Consider the following 20,041-nt stretch of genomic DNA (forward strand, 5'->3'; position numbering starts at 1 on the left):
AGCTGTTTATTCACTACATGATTACAAGACTGTGTGTTCTAATCCACCATGCCAATTCTGAAATTCTGTAGTCATATCAGTGTGGGAGAGAAAATACCTCACTGGAGATGGATACAGAGATATAAATATAGAGATAGAGATGAGATAGACATAGGGACAGGGATAGGGATAGGGATAGGGATAGGATAGGTAGAGATAGATAGAGATAGAGATAATTATTGCCTAATCAACAGCCATTCCCAATTCTCTCCCTAACACACCCAGATCCACTCTTGTTATCAAGTATCCGTGATCTTAGTAGAGTTGAAGGGCTCCCAATTCCCAAGACCCAAGATGAGAATTTGATTGGCTTGTGTCAGTTGTGGTGACTTCAGTTACCTTAATTAATTGTGAATAGGTGAATCGTGAGCATGTGACCCACTTCTGGTCAGTGGGCACCAAGGGAGTTTCTGTGGGACTTTTGGGAAAGGATAGTTGGTTTAAAAAGGAGATGTATAAGAGGAAAATCTTCTCTTCTAAAATATGTCATCAAGTCTGCATATGATGCCTGGAAGTGCTACAGCCATCCTGTAGCTATGAGGGGAAGCTCACTGACATGCTGAACAAATCAGAGTAGAAACCTGGATGTGGGTCCCTGATGAGGTTCTTCAACTGCTGAATGAACCAATCATGGATACTGCTTACCTCTAGTTTTATTATCATGTAAGAATTTAAATGGCCTAATTTTTGTGAGTGATAAAAAGCGGGTAAATATGTCACTTTTAGTTGGATTTTCTAGAACTTGTAGCTGGAAACCTTCTAGCAGGCACAGCCTGCATATCCAATTTACAATACTCTTTCTTCTTCTATTATCAAAATGTCAAAGTTAACCCATTCTCAGTGTAGTGGGAGTTAAAGATGAGCAATTGCCTACTTCTCTAAATTTTATTAACCAAATATTATGTCTGTGTCTCCTCTCCTATTATGACAGCTAGATTAAAAATGAAACTCTTACCTTTTATAGCACTTCATGAAATTAGAGTCTGAAAACTAGAATAAGTCACTAAGGAAGATGCCGATAGTGGGCAGAAAAAATGATCCAAAATAAGTCAGCCTATACAAGAACATCTGAAGCTCTTGCTAAAGAAGGAAACCCTAAAAGGCTGAGAGAAGCCAGTAATAATGAGGAAAAGCAAGGTGGAATTGGAGAATTTCACAGTAGGTAGAACAGAGTGGGTGCTCTTATACAGGTAGAGGGAACTGGGCTGGATTAACTACATAATTTGTGGTTCCCAGCGCAAAGTAAAAATGCTGGTCCCTTTGTTCAGAAATCATTAAGAATTTTAAGACAAGATAGCAGAGCACTAAACCAAGCATAGAGTTCTAGAAGGATCCTTAGAAAGAGTGGAGCCCTAAGCAACTGCAGGGGTGGCACATCCATGAAGCCAACCTGAAAGCTGGATACACCTTTGGTATGGTTCTTTCCAGTCTGCATAAAGGTATTGGGATGGGGTGGACATGGTAATGAGGTTATTGGTACAAAGTGGGAGTGAGCCCCAGAAAAACTTTCTTAGGCAGAGTTGATTTCCAGCCCAGAGTTAGGAATCAAGAGGGGGGGGGGTGGTACATAAACAGTTCTGGAGTTAAACCTACCATAGATTCTTTATGAAAATCATAAAGTTAAATGCTATTTAAATGAGAGAGAAATACTTGATTACAATGTTAGCAAAGTAGCCAGATATAAAAGTCTATGACTGTATCTGTATTTGTGGGGTGTGTATCTTAATAGACTCAAATAAGTACACCAAAATATATTAATAGTATGTGTATTTGTTTACTAACGTACCGTAAAAAGCACCACAAGCTGAGTGGCTTAAAAACATAAGTGTATTTTCTCATAGTGCTGGAGGCTAGAAGTCTGAAATCAAGACGTTCATAAGGTTGGTTTCTTCTGAGGGCTGTGAGGGAAGAATCTGTTCAGGGCCTCTCTCCTTAGCTTGTAGATGGCTGTCTTTATGTTCACATGGCATTCTCTCTGTATGCATGTCTGTCTCCAATTTTCCCCTTTTTATAAAAACACCAGTCATACTGGATTAGGGCCTATGCTAATGAGTTCATTTTACCTTGATTACTTCAGTAAAGACCGTATCCCCTAATAAGGCCCATTTGAAGATACTGGGAGTTAGAACTTTAACATATGAATTTTTGAGGGACACAGTTTAACCTGTGTGATAGGTTAACCATATGAAGGAGTATCACTTTTTCTTTATGTATTTTCATAGCTTTCACAGATTGTTAAATCCGTTTTTAAATGAGAAAAAATGTTATGAAAATATGCATCTTAACAATGTTCTAAATGATGGACTAAATAAAATATCAATAATAAGATCCTGACTGATTAAGAGTCTTGGTGAGGAATATGGAGAACTAACATATGATGCATAAGAAAAAACTATCATGTAGGGTGAATCAATTTGTAGTACCTACATAGGTAATTCATTAGAGTAGAGGACTTCTATGAAAATAATCTTACACCCTGAAGAATAACAATCCCAAGTCTCAACTTTTACCTTTTACCCTCTTCCATACTTCTTCCACCACTATGTTGATCCAAGAGTCCAGCTCTACATATCAAACCACACCATACACCTACCTATTCCAACTTCCAGAATCCCAAACCAAGTGCATCTAGCACATTCTAAGGAACAATCTCAAACTCTGATTAGATTGGAATTGCAGGACAAACATCTATTCAGAAATATATTTTACTCTTTAGTATGCTTTAGAAGTGCAACAAGCCCACATTCTCATAGACCTTAATCACTTTGGAGTTGTGGATTCATAGTAACTACTTTGTAAAGTCATTGTAACAATCACTATTAGTTATTATTTTCATTTTTTATTCTGTCTGTCAAATATTTTTATTCAGAACTCATAGTGTATACAACACAATGTAGGATATATTTGTTCATGGTTTTTTGAATAGAGCAATCTATGAATATATTCAAGGCAATGTCTCAATTGTTAGGGGAACTAATTAAGCTTTGCTGTATTCCATTCATACAGACTCAACCCCCAAATCCCCATTTGACCACGTGGTATCTTACAGGAAACAAGCAACATTGTCCAAGAATATAAATTAACCAATATAATCCCAAGGAAGAATTACACACACACACACACACACACACAAACATACACACACACAAACACACATCAAACATATAAAATTTCAGCAAATGCCAAGATTACTAAAAAACATTTTGGAAACACTTCAAAGGAAGTTACAAGAATATGTCACCCATCAAAATCAAAACTCAGCTGTCACTGAAATTTCACAAGACAAATTGAAGCTGCCAAAATCTTCTAGAAATCCCATTCACTTCAAAGATGAATATAGTCTTTGCATTGCTTCTTAACTTAATAACAACAAAAATATAGATGGAAACTATAAACATAAAGTTAGACTCTTCTAAGGGCTTAATTGCTCAACATTATGATTTTCTAGATACTATCATATATTTTAGCTGACATTAACAACAGTTTTCTTCAAATTAACATTCATAATATAAAGCAACAATTATAGCTAGAGATATCATCTATTAAATCATACCCTGACAATGCCAAGTTGTTTTTTGTTTGCCATTATGGAAAATAACATTCTCTTGTTAACATTTATCTTTTACAAATACGATAACAAATTATCAAATATATATTTCCATAGCAATGTGAAAATATAGAAGTTGATGTGCCTTCTACATAGGGTTTCAATATTCAAAGTCAGGAAATACTACTGTCTTCAGAGTCTGAATTTGGATAACATCATCATTTTGAATCAATGTCATTTACTTTTCAGTGGAGGTTGAAGTGGCTACTATGTGTAAATTCCTGTTACATATTTTACGTAAGTTAAAAATATACAGCCTCGGGCTTCCCTGGTGGCGCAGTGGTTGAGAATCTGCCTGCCAATGCAGGGGACACGGGTTCGAGCCCTGGTGTGGGAAGATCCCACATGCCGCGGAGCATCTGGGCCCGTGAGCCACAACTACTGAGCCTGCGCGTCTGGAACTTATGCTCCGCAACAAGAGAGGCCGCGACAGTGAGAGGCCCGCGCACCGCGATGAAGAGTGACCCCCACTTGAGAAACTAGAGAAAGCCCTCGCACAGAAACGAAGACCCAACACAGCCATAAATAAATAAAATTAAATAAAATTTAAAAAATAATTTAAAAATATATATACACAGCCCCATCTCCATTCTTCAACAAAATCACCATCTAGTAGAGGTTATAAGGCATAGGAAAATTACATTACCAGGAAACACAATTGCTTTGTAATTGATGCAAATAAATAACTATGAAGATTTAAATGATGGAGAACACTTTTCTGTGCAGCATGATTGTGAAAACTTTCCAACAGAAATGCTGTCTTAAGAGATGGGAAGGATTTCCATAGGAGTCCATGAGTAAGAAGGAACTCCTGAAAAATGGCATAGTTTCAGCCAAGTCATAGAGAGAGCAAAGTACAAGAGGTATTTGAGAAACAGCCAGAATTATAGTTAGACTAGAAGGAAAGGAGGCTGAAAATTAGGAAGGCTGAAGCCAAGAGGGGCAAAAATGCATCTTCCACTACTATATTTCATTCTAATATTTGGTATTTTATCTCTTGTTTTACAAGTGGGGCTGGCCTTGGTTGCAGAAAGTACTGTCAACAAGCAATTCAGATTTCTGAAATTTCAAAAGTTATGATTCTTTTTTTCCTGATGAACATACTTTATAACAAAGGAATATTTTATGTATTATTGATCATCTTGGTGAAAGTGAGTTTACCAGTCATGGGAGTTTGAGCTAGAATAGAATAAGAGATAATGACTAAAATAGCATAACTGAAAGCAACTGCTCACTTTCATTAGTTCAGGTTTTAGAGAGAAACTCATGTCTAATCACCTGGACTCAAAATTTTGATTTTTTAGTAGATTAATCAATTTCATTTTCACACACGTACATACACACACGTGCACACAATATCTCTGTTACCATTACTTTTAGCCATAAGATTGAGCAGGGCTTGATAAATTTGACACAAATCAACAGGCAGTTCTGAGTTTCAGTAGAGAACCAAAATGTTTCACACTTATTTACTGTACAACATTTAAATCAGCATGACAAAGATGGCCTGTTTTTATGCTAACAGTCAACTCAATATTTAAAAGAGAACAAAAAAAAATAATGGGCACTGTTTTTTCAAAAATGTTTAAATTTTGTCTCATCTCGTACATTATCTTGTATATTTATTAGATATCTTTCCTACTAGATATCTTGTATTCCTAATACTATAATTCCATCCCTCCAATACCAAATTAGTTATTTACAAATAGCTCTATGACCTTGGGAAGTTACATAAGTTTTTTGAGCCTCTGCTTTCCTATTTGAAAAATAAAAAAGTTGTACTATTTAAATGAACCATTCCATGCATCATTACACAATTCTGAATTTCTACATTTTACCTTCCTTCGGTGAAAAATGACAGTCTCAGTTGCCCCTTTGAGTACCAGATTGTGCCATTTATACATTATGATAATTAAAGTAATGATTAGAGACAAAATTTGCAAGTGCACATTTCGGTCTGAATACATTTCTCAATCCTCCCCTTCTGGCTTGGGAGGACACACCGGCATGCTCACGCCAGCCGTTGAGCTTAGGATGTGTTCCGCCTGTGAGGAGCCTGGATTTTCACTTCACAATGGCTTTATCAGCTTCCACAGCTGCAGCATAATGCAAGTTCCTAAGAGGCACTAAGAGACGCTTAGACACCTGTCAAGCCAGGTGCACAGGGACAGCAGTTGCCCAAGAAGTATCTAGGCTGGCATACAGCCAACTCCTTCTCCACCCTAAACAAGAGGCTAATGTGATCACATTTAACTAAGAGGACCCTTCCCCATCCAGACACTTTTACAGGTACTGAAAATACAGAAAAGTGTGCTTTTTAAAAATCCAAAGCAAGGCTAAGTCGCAATCCAGAAATGAAGCTTACTCAGCCTGTTCTGAAATGTTACCTAGTTGTTAATCATTAATGAGACTCTAAATTTATGAAACCTTGAAGTGAAATGGAAGACTAAGATTTTGGCATCAAGTTTCATTTGAATCAACTTTCTGGAGGAAAAACAGCTCAGGAAGTTGGACTTTAGGCTGCTAGGGCTACCCCAGGGCATCTGGGTTGTTCTGGGGGGCTATATCATCAGCATACATGTGTGCAAGGGAGAAAACACATTAGACTGTAAGATAATCATCAAGCAGAGAAAATAAAATACGCCCTCAGGCATCCCATTTGTAATTCCCTTGATTCTATGCTCACAGGGCTTTCTTTCCTGTACAATTTCTCAAGTTAATGCAAATCACTTTATGCAGTCTCTGCAAGGCCCCAAATTTCTGAAGTTTCATAGGGGTAATTTATGGCTTGCTAAAGCAAATGCCTTAGAGAGGTCAACAAAAATTGCTCCTATCACACAGTCCTCATCTATTGCACTGGCGGTACCTTGGGTGTCACATCCTGGATGATTGGTTTGCTGTGAAGCCTGACCAGAAAGGAGTCAGCAAATCCTTTGGCTGCAGTAGTTTGAAATGTGTACATATACTTTTTTTTTTTTTTTTCAGAAACAGAACCCAAATAGGCCTTTGCTGAAGCAAGTCTCTTAATTTCCCTTCTGCGGACATGAAGTACACTGGCATATCTCCCACACTGAATAAGGAAAGACCTCAGATCAGAGGTCTTTTACCTCAGTTTTTAAAGGAATTGCCAAGTATAGAAATTTGGGCTTTTCCCTGAGATTGTATCTCAACTCAGTATTCACCAGGAAATAATTTCAAACCTTCCAATGCATGAATTAATCTCCCTCCACCAGCTATCCACATTCATGACTCGTGTGTGCATTTATGAGCATGAGGTCACAGTTCCCACCACTATCACCAAAAGAGGAAATTGATCAAAGAAAGAACAGCAATAAAATCTGTGTTTGTTATCAGAGTTCTACTGTTATAAGTGTTTAAAATTAAATAGATAGATAGATGAGAGATAGATAGATAGATAGATAGAGGTATACATATAGATATATACCCCTTAGGCATGTATCTCCACTTTCTAAGAAAAACTTTCCAGATGTTTCTGTAGATGAATTCACTAGTTATGTATGTATTAGACAAAAGAGTTGGCAGGTTTCGGTCTTCTGACTACAAACACGATGTATATTAGTCAGTGTTCTCCAGAGAAACAGAACCAATAAGAGAGAGAGAGATTTATTATGGGAATTGGCTCACAGTGATCATGGAGGTTGAGATATGCCAGGATACGCCATCTGCAAGTTGGAGAACCAGAAAATCTGGAGGTATAATTCATTCTGAGATGTAAGGCCTGAGAACCAGGGTGCTGCTGGTGTAAGTCCTGGAGTCCGACAGCCTGAGAACCAAGAGCTTCGATGTCTGAAGGCAGGAGAATATGAACGTCCCAGCTCAAGAAGAGAGGGTGAAAATGTATCCTTCCTCACCTGCTTGTCCTAGTCAGGCCCTCAACAAACTGTATGATGCCCACCCACATTGTTAAGGGTGGATCTTCTTTACTCAGTCTATCTAGTCCTACTCAGTGCAGAAAGAAAGCAAAGTTATGCATATTAAACATTAGAATGGCTAAAACACGAAAAAACCAACCGAAACACCTAACAATACCAACGGCTTCTGAGGAAGCAGAGCAGCAGAAGCTCTCATTCACTACTGCTGAGAATGCAAGATGTTACAGCCACTTGGAAAGGTATTTGGGCATTTTCTTATGAAACTAAACATAGTCTTATCATACAATCAAGCAATCACATTACTAAATATTTACCCAACTGGTTTGAAAACTGATGTCCACACCAAAATCTAAATGTGGACATTCATATCAGTTTTATTCATAATTGCCCTAAACTAGAAGCAATCAAGATGTCCTTCAATAGATGACTGGATAAACATGATCCTGTAATGGTGAATACAAAACACTATGCATTTGTCAAAACCTATATAACTGTACAGCATGAAGAGTGAATCTTAATGTATATAAATTTTTAACATCATTTCAGGGATTAGGGGAATCCAAGGATGGAATACAGAAACTGAACAAAAACCCCTAACAGTATTAAAAATGTGTAACATACTTTCACTGAACAGGATGGGGAATAAGGTATTAACATAATTAACTAAAGAAATTAATAGTCTGAAAGACTAAAGGCTAAAGAAATGTACATAAGCATTACACGCTAGTTAATAAAGTTGTCTTCCATGGGGGTACAGGTTAATAATTCAGATATCGCTATACCTTCATGCTGTAATTAAATTAAGTGAGTGGATAGTTTCTCATTGCTAGAGTGGAAATTTATAGATAAGCAACAGGTGGAGGTTATAATGATGTAAATGGTAATGGATTAGAGTTGAACAGATCAATATGAAATCATGTTTACCTTAATATTAAGATAGAAATATTTATAGATATTGGGTTAGTATAGACATATATTTCCTTGCTCTATCAGCTGAGAGATCCTAGAAGTAACTACATCCCAGAAACAATGAGCACTCCTAGTGCCCAGATCTTTGTTTCTAATATCATTTTCCAGTAGGGAGAACTAGGTTTCCTTAGAGAAGTGTCTGATGCTAAGACTAGACAGAAAATACAAAAGATGAGCCAGAAGTATCTTGTAATGCCAGAAAGTAAAGAAGTGCTTAAAAGATTCCCACAGTGATGGAGTTACATCAAAGGGATATAGGACTCAACTAAAATAGTTCCCAATGGCCAAATTTGGAAGAATTTAAGCCACAAAATCAATAAAGTAGTATTGGGTTATAACCCAAATATCATAAAAATATTTCTCCAAGAGTCCATACTGATATAAATGATTGAATAAATAGGTGAGAACAGACAAATCTCCCAAGTAGAATAATTCCAATGTTCAAGACATTCAACGAATGGATTGAAAAAATAGTGCAATGGACTGAATGTTTCCGTCCCACCCAAAATATATATGTTGAAATCCTAACCCCAAAGATAGGGGCTTTGGAAAGTAATTAGGTCATGAAGGTGGACCTCCATGAATGGGATTAATGCCCTCATAAAAGGGACACCAGAGAGCTCTCTCATCCTGTTTCCACTATATGAGGATACAGTGAGAAGATGGTTAATAGACAAAGGAGCTGACATTTTTCCAGGGATGATATATAAATGGCCAATAAGCATATAAAAAGATGTCAAACATCCTTAGTTACCAGGGAAAAACAAAACCATGATGAGATACCACTTCACATCCATTAGGATGTCTAAAATCAAAAAGATAGACAATAACGATGTGGAAAAATTGAAACCCTCATACATTGCTGGTGTGATTGTAAAATGGTTCAGCTACTTTGAAAAAATAGTTTAGCTGTTCCTCAAAATGTTAAATGTAGAGTTGCCATGTAAATCTGATTATTTTGTTCTGATGATTTATAATATAAAAAACAAAATAACTTTAAATTATATATTTCCTAAGTATCTCAATGTTCTCTAGTTTTCATTAACATCACATTACATGCTGGGAAAAGATTAAATCAACTTTTGGACTGATATAAGACCATCTTGAAACAAATCTAGACTATCTATCAATATTGGAATGATTCTTTACATGGAAGAGGGAAACATTATTTTGGTTGAAATGTTCTTTTTCTCCACTTTCACCAAGTATTAAATAAATAATGTTGCTATTTACAAAATAACAAGAAAAGTAGACTATATGTGTACTTGTACTCCCCATCAGATTTCAGATATATACTTTCAACTCACTGCAGGTTGGACACATTAATATGAGTATCAAATTTTACATATTCAAAACAGAATTCATTATCTTTCGTACGAAATTTGCTTCTCTTGCCATCTTATCTAAATTAAGAGCATAGAATTGGTTTAGACAATTACCCATTTAAGTCACAGAGTTCTAGTTATTTCTTACACGTCTCTTCATCACCTTTGCAGGCAAGAGGTGCAGGGCAGTAGCTATGGAGGTAGGGTAAAGTCATCAGATCCTACACATGATATGTAGGTAGGAATACTTATTTTCTGTATGGATATGTTAAGGAATATCATTTTATTTACATGCCATGAAAGTTGTGACTATGTACAACTTAGGTGTGAATTTTTAAATATCTGATTGGTTTTTGTTCTCTTTACTATATCAACAAGTTTAAATACTCTTCACATTTCCCCCAGCTATTCATTCTAAGAGTTTGATCTGAATAGGTACAGTCCTAGGTACGGCTTATTTTGCCGGCAAGCATTTGTTTTAAAGATCAAATGTGGAGTTTTAAATTTTGTTCTCATGTTCAAAGTCTAAGGTGTTTCCTTTTTTAAATTTTATTCAAAATATACTGAAAATAACATATCACTTTCAATTTTCTCATTTCAATTTTCCTCTTATTTTATTGATACTTTTATAATCCCTACAGGTAGTTTAATTCTCTTGATATCAAAAATACTTTCAGGATACCCCTAGTATTCACAATCTCTTTTGGACAAACAACTTACCCATAATTTAATTACTGTTAACCCTCATCTTACCAACTTGAGCATCTAGAAGTTTTCTTCATATTAAAAAAAAAAAAAAAAGAGACATGGCCATTTTCATGATACAAGAAATATTATGTCCTCCAGAAAAGTAGACAAGTATTTTTCATCTTTAACAGGGAGACAAATACTACCATATCAAATTTTTTTCTTCACTGAAGTTGTAGCTTAGAGAACTATAAATGGAATAATGTTATTTAAAAATAGTTAGACACCTATAATATTTTCAAAGTAAATATCCAATGAAGTAGACAAGTAAACATATCATTATTAAATTCACAGAGAAGTATGTTCAAGAAAATGATAAGTGAAACTGGGCGATATATAGAGAGCATTTACCATACCAACGCATTGTTCCAGGTATCACTGAGATATAGACAGGATCCATCACTAAGACAATGTGGAATATGATAAGAATCAAACAAGAAAATACTAATCATTCAGAACAACTGTAGGAAAGACATCATTTGAAATGAACAGATAAATATTGCTCTAAGAAATAATTGAAGGAAATTATCACTTCAGACTAAGGTCATCAAGGAGAGCGTCAGGAATTTGAATTTGAGTCAGGTCTTTGTAACACTGGACTTGTACAAGAAGCAAAGAAAACAAGGAAATAGAAATTTAAGAAAAATGATGGTTATATTCAAGTATTTAGCAGCAAACAACAATGTAATATGATAGATGTAGAAATGGAGTGAAATGATAAAAAGAAATTTAGGCATGAAAAATTTAGGCATGCACCTGGCTATACACTTTTAAACAACCAAAGTCACTTATTGAGGTGAATGGGTTATTAGGAAATTTAAAGCAAAAATGGACTGAAGAAAAAATGTAAAGATAAAAAACCTTGACTATTATTAATAACTTTAACAATTTCCAGCCAAATCTTCAGCTCATTTCATCTTTTTCATGAAACACTCACAGATTCAGTGGGATTGTGTTGCCTATGAGAATGGAAGCTACAGATGGGGGAAAAAAATGTAGGCCCCTCTCTACACAATCATTGAATCAATTCTTCCTCAGCTGATATTTTTCCTCCCTATAGTCTCAGAAATGTATTTCTGTACAATTGCATTAGTAATACTGTTTATCATTTCAGCAAGGAATCAACAATTTTAATACTGTTCATACTTCATTATAAATAAAACACTAGAGCAGCAAATAGATTTTATAGTTTCACACATCTGGATATTTCAAAGCTCACTTTTCCTTTGGATATTCCTCTTGGACACTTGATTGGCATCCTTTTCAAGAAGGGAACTTATTTTCTCAAGTTTCAAATAATTGGTATTTTGAACCACAGGATGCCATAATTCTCAAACTAAATATTGGAAATTCAAATCTACACACTGGCATTGACCTCTGTTGCAATCCCATAGTACAGAATGTTTGTTGAAATTATCTCATAAGTGTAATACATTGATAATCTGAGCATAACTTACTTTTTCCTCCAATTTCTTTATTACTTTTCCAAGGAAATTATGTTTTTGCTTTAATAAGATAACATCTCTTACATATGTATTTAAAAATTTCCTAATATGTTTGTAGAAAGAAAAACATTGACTCTTAAACATGCATTGCTTTCTACTAGTTTAAAGAAGTAAATTATCAGCTCAAATTAATATGCAGAATTACTTAGAACAGAATCTCTGCTGTATATGAGTCATCGCAATGGGCTTAACCTCCTACTAAATTCAAAAATCAGTTCAGTTGTGCTGAACTGATCAACTTTAAATAAGTCTCTATTTTAAAATACTATCTATTACATTAAATTCAAAATATACAATTAGGTGGAGCATAGTGGATGCCTCAATACTAGTAACTAACATTTGGATATTGGGTTTTGTTTTGTTTTATTTTTATATGTAATTTCCAAAGTAGCTTCCACAAGATCTGCTTGCATTTTTGCATTCATGTGATATCTTCATCTAAAAGCATCTCACTGAAGAAAATCATCATTTCTTATAGCCTTGATTCTCCTCTACCACCAATATTATAGATTTTTAAATGCCAGAGACATTTTTTATAAGTCCAGAATTACTCAGCACACTTATTGTGAGATCCCTGATTTATTTGATTTTTTCACATGGGAAGTAAAGTTCAAATCTCCTTGGACCTATCTGAAAACAATCATATTATGGACCTTTGGTGCTCCAGGTTTCAGTTCTCCTTCACAAATGTGATGAGTTAAGCCTCTGTGGGTGTGTTTCATGGTACTCAATAAATACTTTAAAGGGCATTTGTGCTCACAGGCAGTATCAGGAAGGTCAATACATAATAAAATAAAAAATTTAAGAAAGAACTCTCCAAGCTTTTATTGTAAATGATTCCAGTGAAGTGACAGCAGTAAAGACACAGACATAGAGAATGGACTTGAGAACTTGCGGAGGGGGAAGGGTAAGCTGGGACGAAGTGAGAGAGTGGCATGGACATATATACACTACCAAATGATAGCTAGTGGGAAGCAGCCGCATAGCACAGGGAGATCAGCTCGGTGCTTTGTGACCACTTAGAGGGGTGGGATAGGGAGGGTGGCAGGGAGATGTAAGAGGGAGGGGATAAGGGGATATATGTATACATATAGCTGATTCACTTTGTTGTACAGCAGAAACTAACACAACATTGTAAAGCAATTATACTCCAATAAAGATGTTAAAAAAAAAAGACAATGATTTTTAAATGTTTCAAAACAAAAGCCTAGGAAACAAAACATTTACCAATGCTTATCTAAATAATTACATCTGGATATAGAATAAATTTCATGGAAAAGAAATATGAACCAAAAAAAAAATATAGGGGTGGAAAGCGAAACAATAATTGTCAGGGATCGGGAGTGGAATGAGGGGGTGACTACAAGAAGACACCATTAGGCAACTTGGGGGGACATGGAACTATTCTGCATCATGACAGAGATGGACACCTGGCTATATGTATTTGTCAAATCCCATAGGACTCCACCCCATAAATTGTACATTTTACTGTATAAATGAAAACTTAAAATAGTAAAGAGAGATTTCTTAAAAGTAGAAAACCTAATGTCCTTTGTTAGTATCAGACATTATTACATGTATCAAATAAGTCATTCTATTTTTTGTGTTTTGTTCATATTTTTACCCACAGCCTCAGGATACAACACCTTAATTTTGAGTGAAGATAGAAAAGCCTGAATATGAACGTGAGCCAGTGAGGTAATAAAACAAAACCACCATTAAAAAAACCCTCTCTAATCATTCTCTTCATGCACCTATATTAAATCTCCTGAATATAGTGCAATAATGACATTGTAATAAGGAAGCAATGTACTTATTGCTTTTCTTTATAAAGTGCTAAAAGTTAGCTCAACTTCAGAATAAAATGTGATTAGTTATACTTTGTATAAAAACAAAAACCATTGCAGACTTTCATATATTTTTGGATGGAGCATAAAATGGAACAACCATGTTGGACAATACGTTTTTTTAAAAACAATATAGTTTTTTTAAAAGGGTTAAACAAATATCTATCATATGACTGAGCAACTTTAGCCCTAAAATTTACCCAAGAGAAATAAAGTTACCTGTCCACACTAAGACTTATAAATTAATATTCATAGCATCCTTATTTGTAATAAAGAACAATCCAAATACCCACTGATAAGTGAATGAGTAAACAAATTGTGGACTATTTATGCAATATACCATAGAATACTACCCAACAATAAAAAGAACAACTAACTGATACATTATTCTAAAATTATGAATTCTAAAACCATTGAGCTGAGTGAAAACATTGAGATGCAAAAGAGTACATACTATATAACTATACTTATATGAAAGTCTAGAAAATGCAAACTAATCTATAGTGACAGAAGTAGATAAGCAGCTGTCTAGGGACTGGAAGTGGGGAAATTGGCCTTAAAAGAGCAGACGTATTTTGGGGGAGATAATGGAAATGTTCTAAATACTGATCTGAGTCATGGTTACAAATATATATATATATATATATATATATATATATATATATACACATATATTTGTCAAAATTCATTGAACTGCATATTTTAAATAGGATCATCTTAGTGTATATAAACTACACTTCAATAGAGTTAATTTCAAAAGTTCAAATATTAGATCTTGCAACTAGATCTTGGTTTCTAAATACCATTTTCCAATAAAAGGAAATCAAGGCTTATGAAGAAGTGGTTGATTTCAGGTTTGGGGACATTTTATAGTACCAGAAAATAAGAAAGTTATAAAATAAAAGAAAGGAAGGAAGAAAGAAGCATTAAGAACCAACCTTAAAGTACTCACCACAATGATCAAAGTTTGAATTTGAGCAACAAAATAGTAACCTATAGTATTGAATATAACCCAAAGAATTTTTTAAGAACGAGTCCATACTGATATAAATAAATAATAGACAAATAAACGGAAGATAAGTGGCAACTTTTCCCTACAGAAGAATTCCAATTAATAAATATGGAAGGAATGAGGGAAATAGAAAATATCCATTAGAATACCACAATAATAATTGTCGTAGACAATATATACTGATAAATGCAATATATACTGATAAACGAGCGGGCAAAAGTTTAAGTAGAAACAAGATGTTTACATAGTCTCAAAGTACCTCTCCCAATATATTTAGTAATTACAAAGGGAAAGTTGATAAGCTTATGGCATAGAATTCTGGCAGACACCCCATTAGCAAAAGGATGAAGTATCAAGAGTATGAAGACATTCTGACATCGTATGCCTTCTGATATAATGCACTAAGAAAGGCCCCTCGCCCCTGTGATGTCCTTCCCGATAGCACAGAACCTCAATCTAGCTATGAGAAAACATCAAACAAGCCCACATTCTGCAAAGAACTGAGGAGTACTCACAAAAGTGTCAAGGTAAAACTGAGGAAAGGTCATAGATTTGAAAAAAGTAGTGACACAAGACAACTAAAGTGTGAGATCCTGAATTGGATCCTGGAACCGAAAAGAGATATTAATAGGAAGACTGGTGAAATCTGAGTAAGTGCTGTACTTCAGTCAATAGTATTGTGCCAAAGTTAATCTGCTAGTTTTGATAATTTTTTTATGGTTATGATAAGATATTAACATAAGGACAGGCTGGGTAAAAGTATATGAGAATTCTCTGTTTTATTTTTACAATTCCTCCAAAAGACTAAAATTACCTTAAAGTGTTTATTGTTAAAAAGCATCAAATATTATTGGTGATATTTCATGTTTCTAAAAATACATAGAAAACTAGGTCCTTAGCAAATATTCAGTGAATTAGCTTTTCATCTTTGAATAAAATTAATCAATTAAAAATATATATTGAATTCTTACTCTGTTCTAAGTACAGAGCCAGTTTCCTATAGACAAGAAATAAAACATCCCAACTTATAAGATTCCAGGTTGTTCATTTATTCAAAGTTACCTAACATCTACTATAAAAAATATACTATGTAAAAATATGCATAGAAAAGCTAACTTAAAATATCAACATGTATGACAGGACTTGATGAGTCTCCTGGATATCACTCAAAAGTCATCATAAAAACATTTTTCTTAAAATTTTTTCCTTTAAGTTGCTTTAAGAAAACTGGTTTTAATTTTTTTATAAAATTATGTTATTAAAATTGTTATTTTATTCCAAACAAATGCCTGGACATATACATGGTGAAATAATATAAAATCATTATTCTCACTAATTTATACCACTTGAAAGAGGTTCCATTCTCTAGAAATTAATTTTTAGAAATACCCTTACACTGTACCTAGATTTGGTTAGAGAACATCAAATAAACAACAAAAATAACTACAATTACAGAAGAAAAAAGTAGGGCAAATCTTGTGCGTTACTAGCTTTTCTTTAGTCAATAAACTTAAAAGGGCACAGAAACTTGATTGCTACTTTTAATTTTTTTTTTTTATTTTGTCTAAGTGTATTTCTTGTATGCAATATGCAGCTGGGTTTTATTTTTCAACCCAATCTGACAGTCTCTGCCTTTCACTACAGAATTTCAGACTATTTGCATTTAATACAGCAATTAATCTATTTCTTTCAAGTGATAAAACATTTTACACTTTCTTTGTTGTTCCTTCTTTTTCCATTTTCCTTATTTTTATAACTCCTTCTTGAATGTGAAATTCCTTGCCAATGAAGCATGAATACAAAAAAAATGAAAGAAAAGAAGTGAAGAACCACTTTACATCTATGCATCAGATATTGAGAAATTTTGTACAATAAGAAGGTTCAGATTAAACAGCCTTGAACTTTACCCCTTGATTTGTCAAAAAACAAAAGCATCCTCATTACAGTATCCTATTACATTGTTTATTCTATTATTAAACAAAATAAATAGCAGTCAGTGTTAAAGTATGTACCATGGAAAAGGTTGAACTCATTTGTAGCTTTGAGCAGAGGAAAAAAGACAACTATGTTCCTGTATAATGCCATCCACTTAAATATCTCTGAAGTTTTTCCCACAACTTTGAAACAAATTATCAAGGAAGCTGGCATCTCTGCCATTTTCCTGCAGTGGGCAATAAATTGGAACTACTGATTTCTCCCAATGTAGCCACTTTCTGGGTTAGTGCATTGTGTGCTGCTGACATCACAAAAGCCTTCCTATTTTAAGAGCTCCTTTTTGAAATTGCAAAGATTGTCAACTTCTTCAATATTTTAATTTTTGTTTATTTTAGCAGTCAGAATTTGACTGGAAAAAATCCCAGTACTCTGAAGATAAATCTTCTGTGACAACATCTGGCTTTTCTGCTTTGGTAAAGAAAGAAGATTCAAACTTTATTTTTTTTCTTTTTCCTGTTTCATGCTTTGGTACTAAAGACTGCCAACATTCCTGAAAGAATGTATCCACTGTGCAGAAGGGATTCAACTTTATCAGAAGCAGGGTCTACACAAATCACCTTTTTGAGTTTTGTCTAGAAAAGAAATCATAGTATGAAGTTAAATACCACACAAAACTGTATCATTAAACTGACCAGAAATGTTATTATAAAGAGAGAAAGAGGAATCTATGCTCAAAATAATCTGACACAGAGAGACTGAGGCATAGCTTCATTTTCTTAGTAAATATTTTACAAGACTTTGATTGCAAGGTAGATCACTAAATCAAGACTCTTCTGAAACCATTAGAGACATGGAAAAATCATGAGATTTTTAGCCACATTGTGTTAGATATTGGAGGTAGACAAATCTCAAAAAAGAGTTTCCAGCTAGCTGATGTACAGGGTGACAAAGCTATGTCTATTTTATCCCCAAGTGGAAATCCATAGAACTTGTAAATGCTGAAGAAATTTTACTTCTGTTCAGAAAAAATTAAAATTGAAGTATGGATTTGTGATTATTTACTGATTGATCTAGATAAGCCACAACAGTGAGACAATCCTTTCCAAGCATGATGTCACTGACTTACAAAGAAAATTGTTCAACATAAATCTATGGCTAAGAGTTAAAGTCCAATGTTTCTTAATACAAGTCTTTCTTCATTTAGTGAAGTCAGACACATGAAATTTGGGAGTTGTTTTCCTATGTGTATAAGAGTCAATGAGAGAAACAATGGGCCTATAGTAACCCAAAAGTTCTCAAATACACAAACTTGAATTTGTGTACTTACACAGTTTAAAAAAAATATTTGTTTTCTCTTTTGATTTAGATAAGCCACATCAGTAAAACCATATTTCAATCAGTTCTCCTTCTCTTAACTCGTTACTTCCTTAGGGTGGTAGGTTTCCCTGAGCACCCACGTTTATTCACACTGTCTCTGCATACTCTGAAAGTCCACCTCAAGTGATATTTGTAGAGGCTTCCCTGGTGGCCCAGTGGTTAAGAATCTGCCTGCCAATGCAGGGGACACGGGTTCGAGCCCTGGTCTGGGAAGATCCCACATGCCACGGAGCAACTGGGCCCGTGAGCCGCAACTACTGAGCCTGAGCGTCAGGAGCCTGTGCTCCGCAACGAGGGAGGCCGCGACAGTGAGAGGCCCGCGCACCGCGATGAAGAGTGGCCCCCGCTCGCCACAACTAGAGAAAGCCCTCGCACAGAAACGAAGGCCCAACACAGCCAAAAATAAATAAATAAATAAATTTATTTTTTTAAAAAATGATATTTGTATGTCTGTATCTTTGTTACCACATGATTCAAGAAATGAAGAATGGTTTTATGTCTTTGTCTTCTGTTTGACACCTGCATAGTCCCTAATAATGGTAACCCCATAGCTGCTTGATTTTCTTCCCTAAAGCTCTTCGATTCTCTTCCAAGTATGTGAATAGCATACTGTAGTTCCTTAAAATATAACATTCAAATGGAAAGGTTATTTAAAGATAAATAAATTAATTAAAAGTATGCTTAGACAGACATTTATTTTTATAATAACACCAACTAGTGTTAAAGTAAGCTAACCATTTTCTTCACTGTCTGATACTTTTTATGCTGTTATTTTGTGCAGACAGTAAGTCTGCTTTTTCAGATATAGGAGATGAAAATTTACATGGCCATATATCATGCTCTTCAACTATACTCCTCATCATTGTCCTGACCCAAAATTTCAAATACTTTTCATGCTAAATAAAAACATCTTTATTATTGTCATTTACTTTTTCATAGAATTAAGTTTGGGTTTCGGCTTATTTTCATAGTTTGAATTTCATTTTATTCAAGAAATTGCAATTATATTTTGCTTGAAAAGTGAGAGAGAAAAATTGAATCCTTTGTAAAGATTGTTTTTATACCCTATCTATGTAAAAGGAAATATTTTTTACTTTTTATGAAAACTTTCCACTGAATCTTTTAATTTTACATTTACCATGACAGATTTGTCACTGTGTTTTTAAAATACATCATTTTAATCCAATCAGGCATCTTATTCTTCTTAGGCAAAGTTGACCTGATGTCATGGTATATACTTTTAAAAACAATTTCAGTTGCATTATTTCATTCGATATTGACAGTAAACCTACAAGTAGTGGGCCAATATTTTGTTGGCTAACTCTTCCAACTGCTTTCCCCCATTTCCCAATTTTGCAGTTGATGACACAGAATCAATGTGAATAAAGAGCTTATTTATAGATATGCAGCCACTAAAAAAGGAGTTAAGACTAATGTTTATCCCTCTGGGACAGAATGTTCCCTTTGACACACCCCTTTTTATTGTGAGAGAGAAGGGAAGAAATGGGGTTCATTATTCATTAATTATCCCAGCATATTAAAGATTTCCCAGAGTGAATAATTTAATTACATTTAATATTTACTTAAAATCTACCAATGTTACAAATGAAGAAACTAAAGGAGTCAAGACACATTTTGCAATTTTATATAAATCCTAAAGTATTTTATACATGAAATGAAATCCTTTTACTATCCCTGAATATGAAAACTATTTTTCATACAAATTATCAAAATTACATCAAAATCTTTATTATCTCAGCCTACATATGTGAGTCAGTTGAGATG

This window comes from Balaenoptera physalus, assembly GCF_965194825.1.
Source record: "Balaenoptera physalus genome assembly, chromosome: 4".
Lineage (NCBI taxonomy): Eukaryota > Metazoa > Chordata > Mammalia > Artiodactyla > Balaenopteridae > Balaenoptera > Balaenoptera physalus.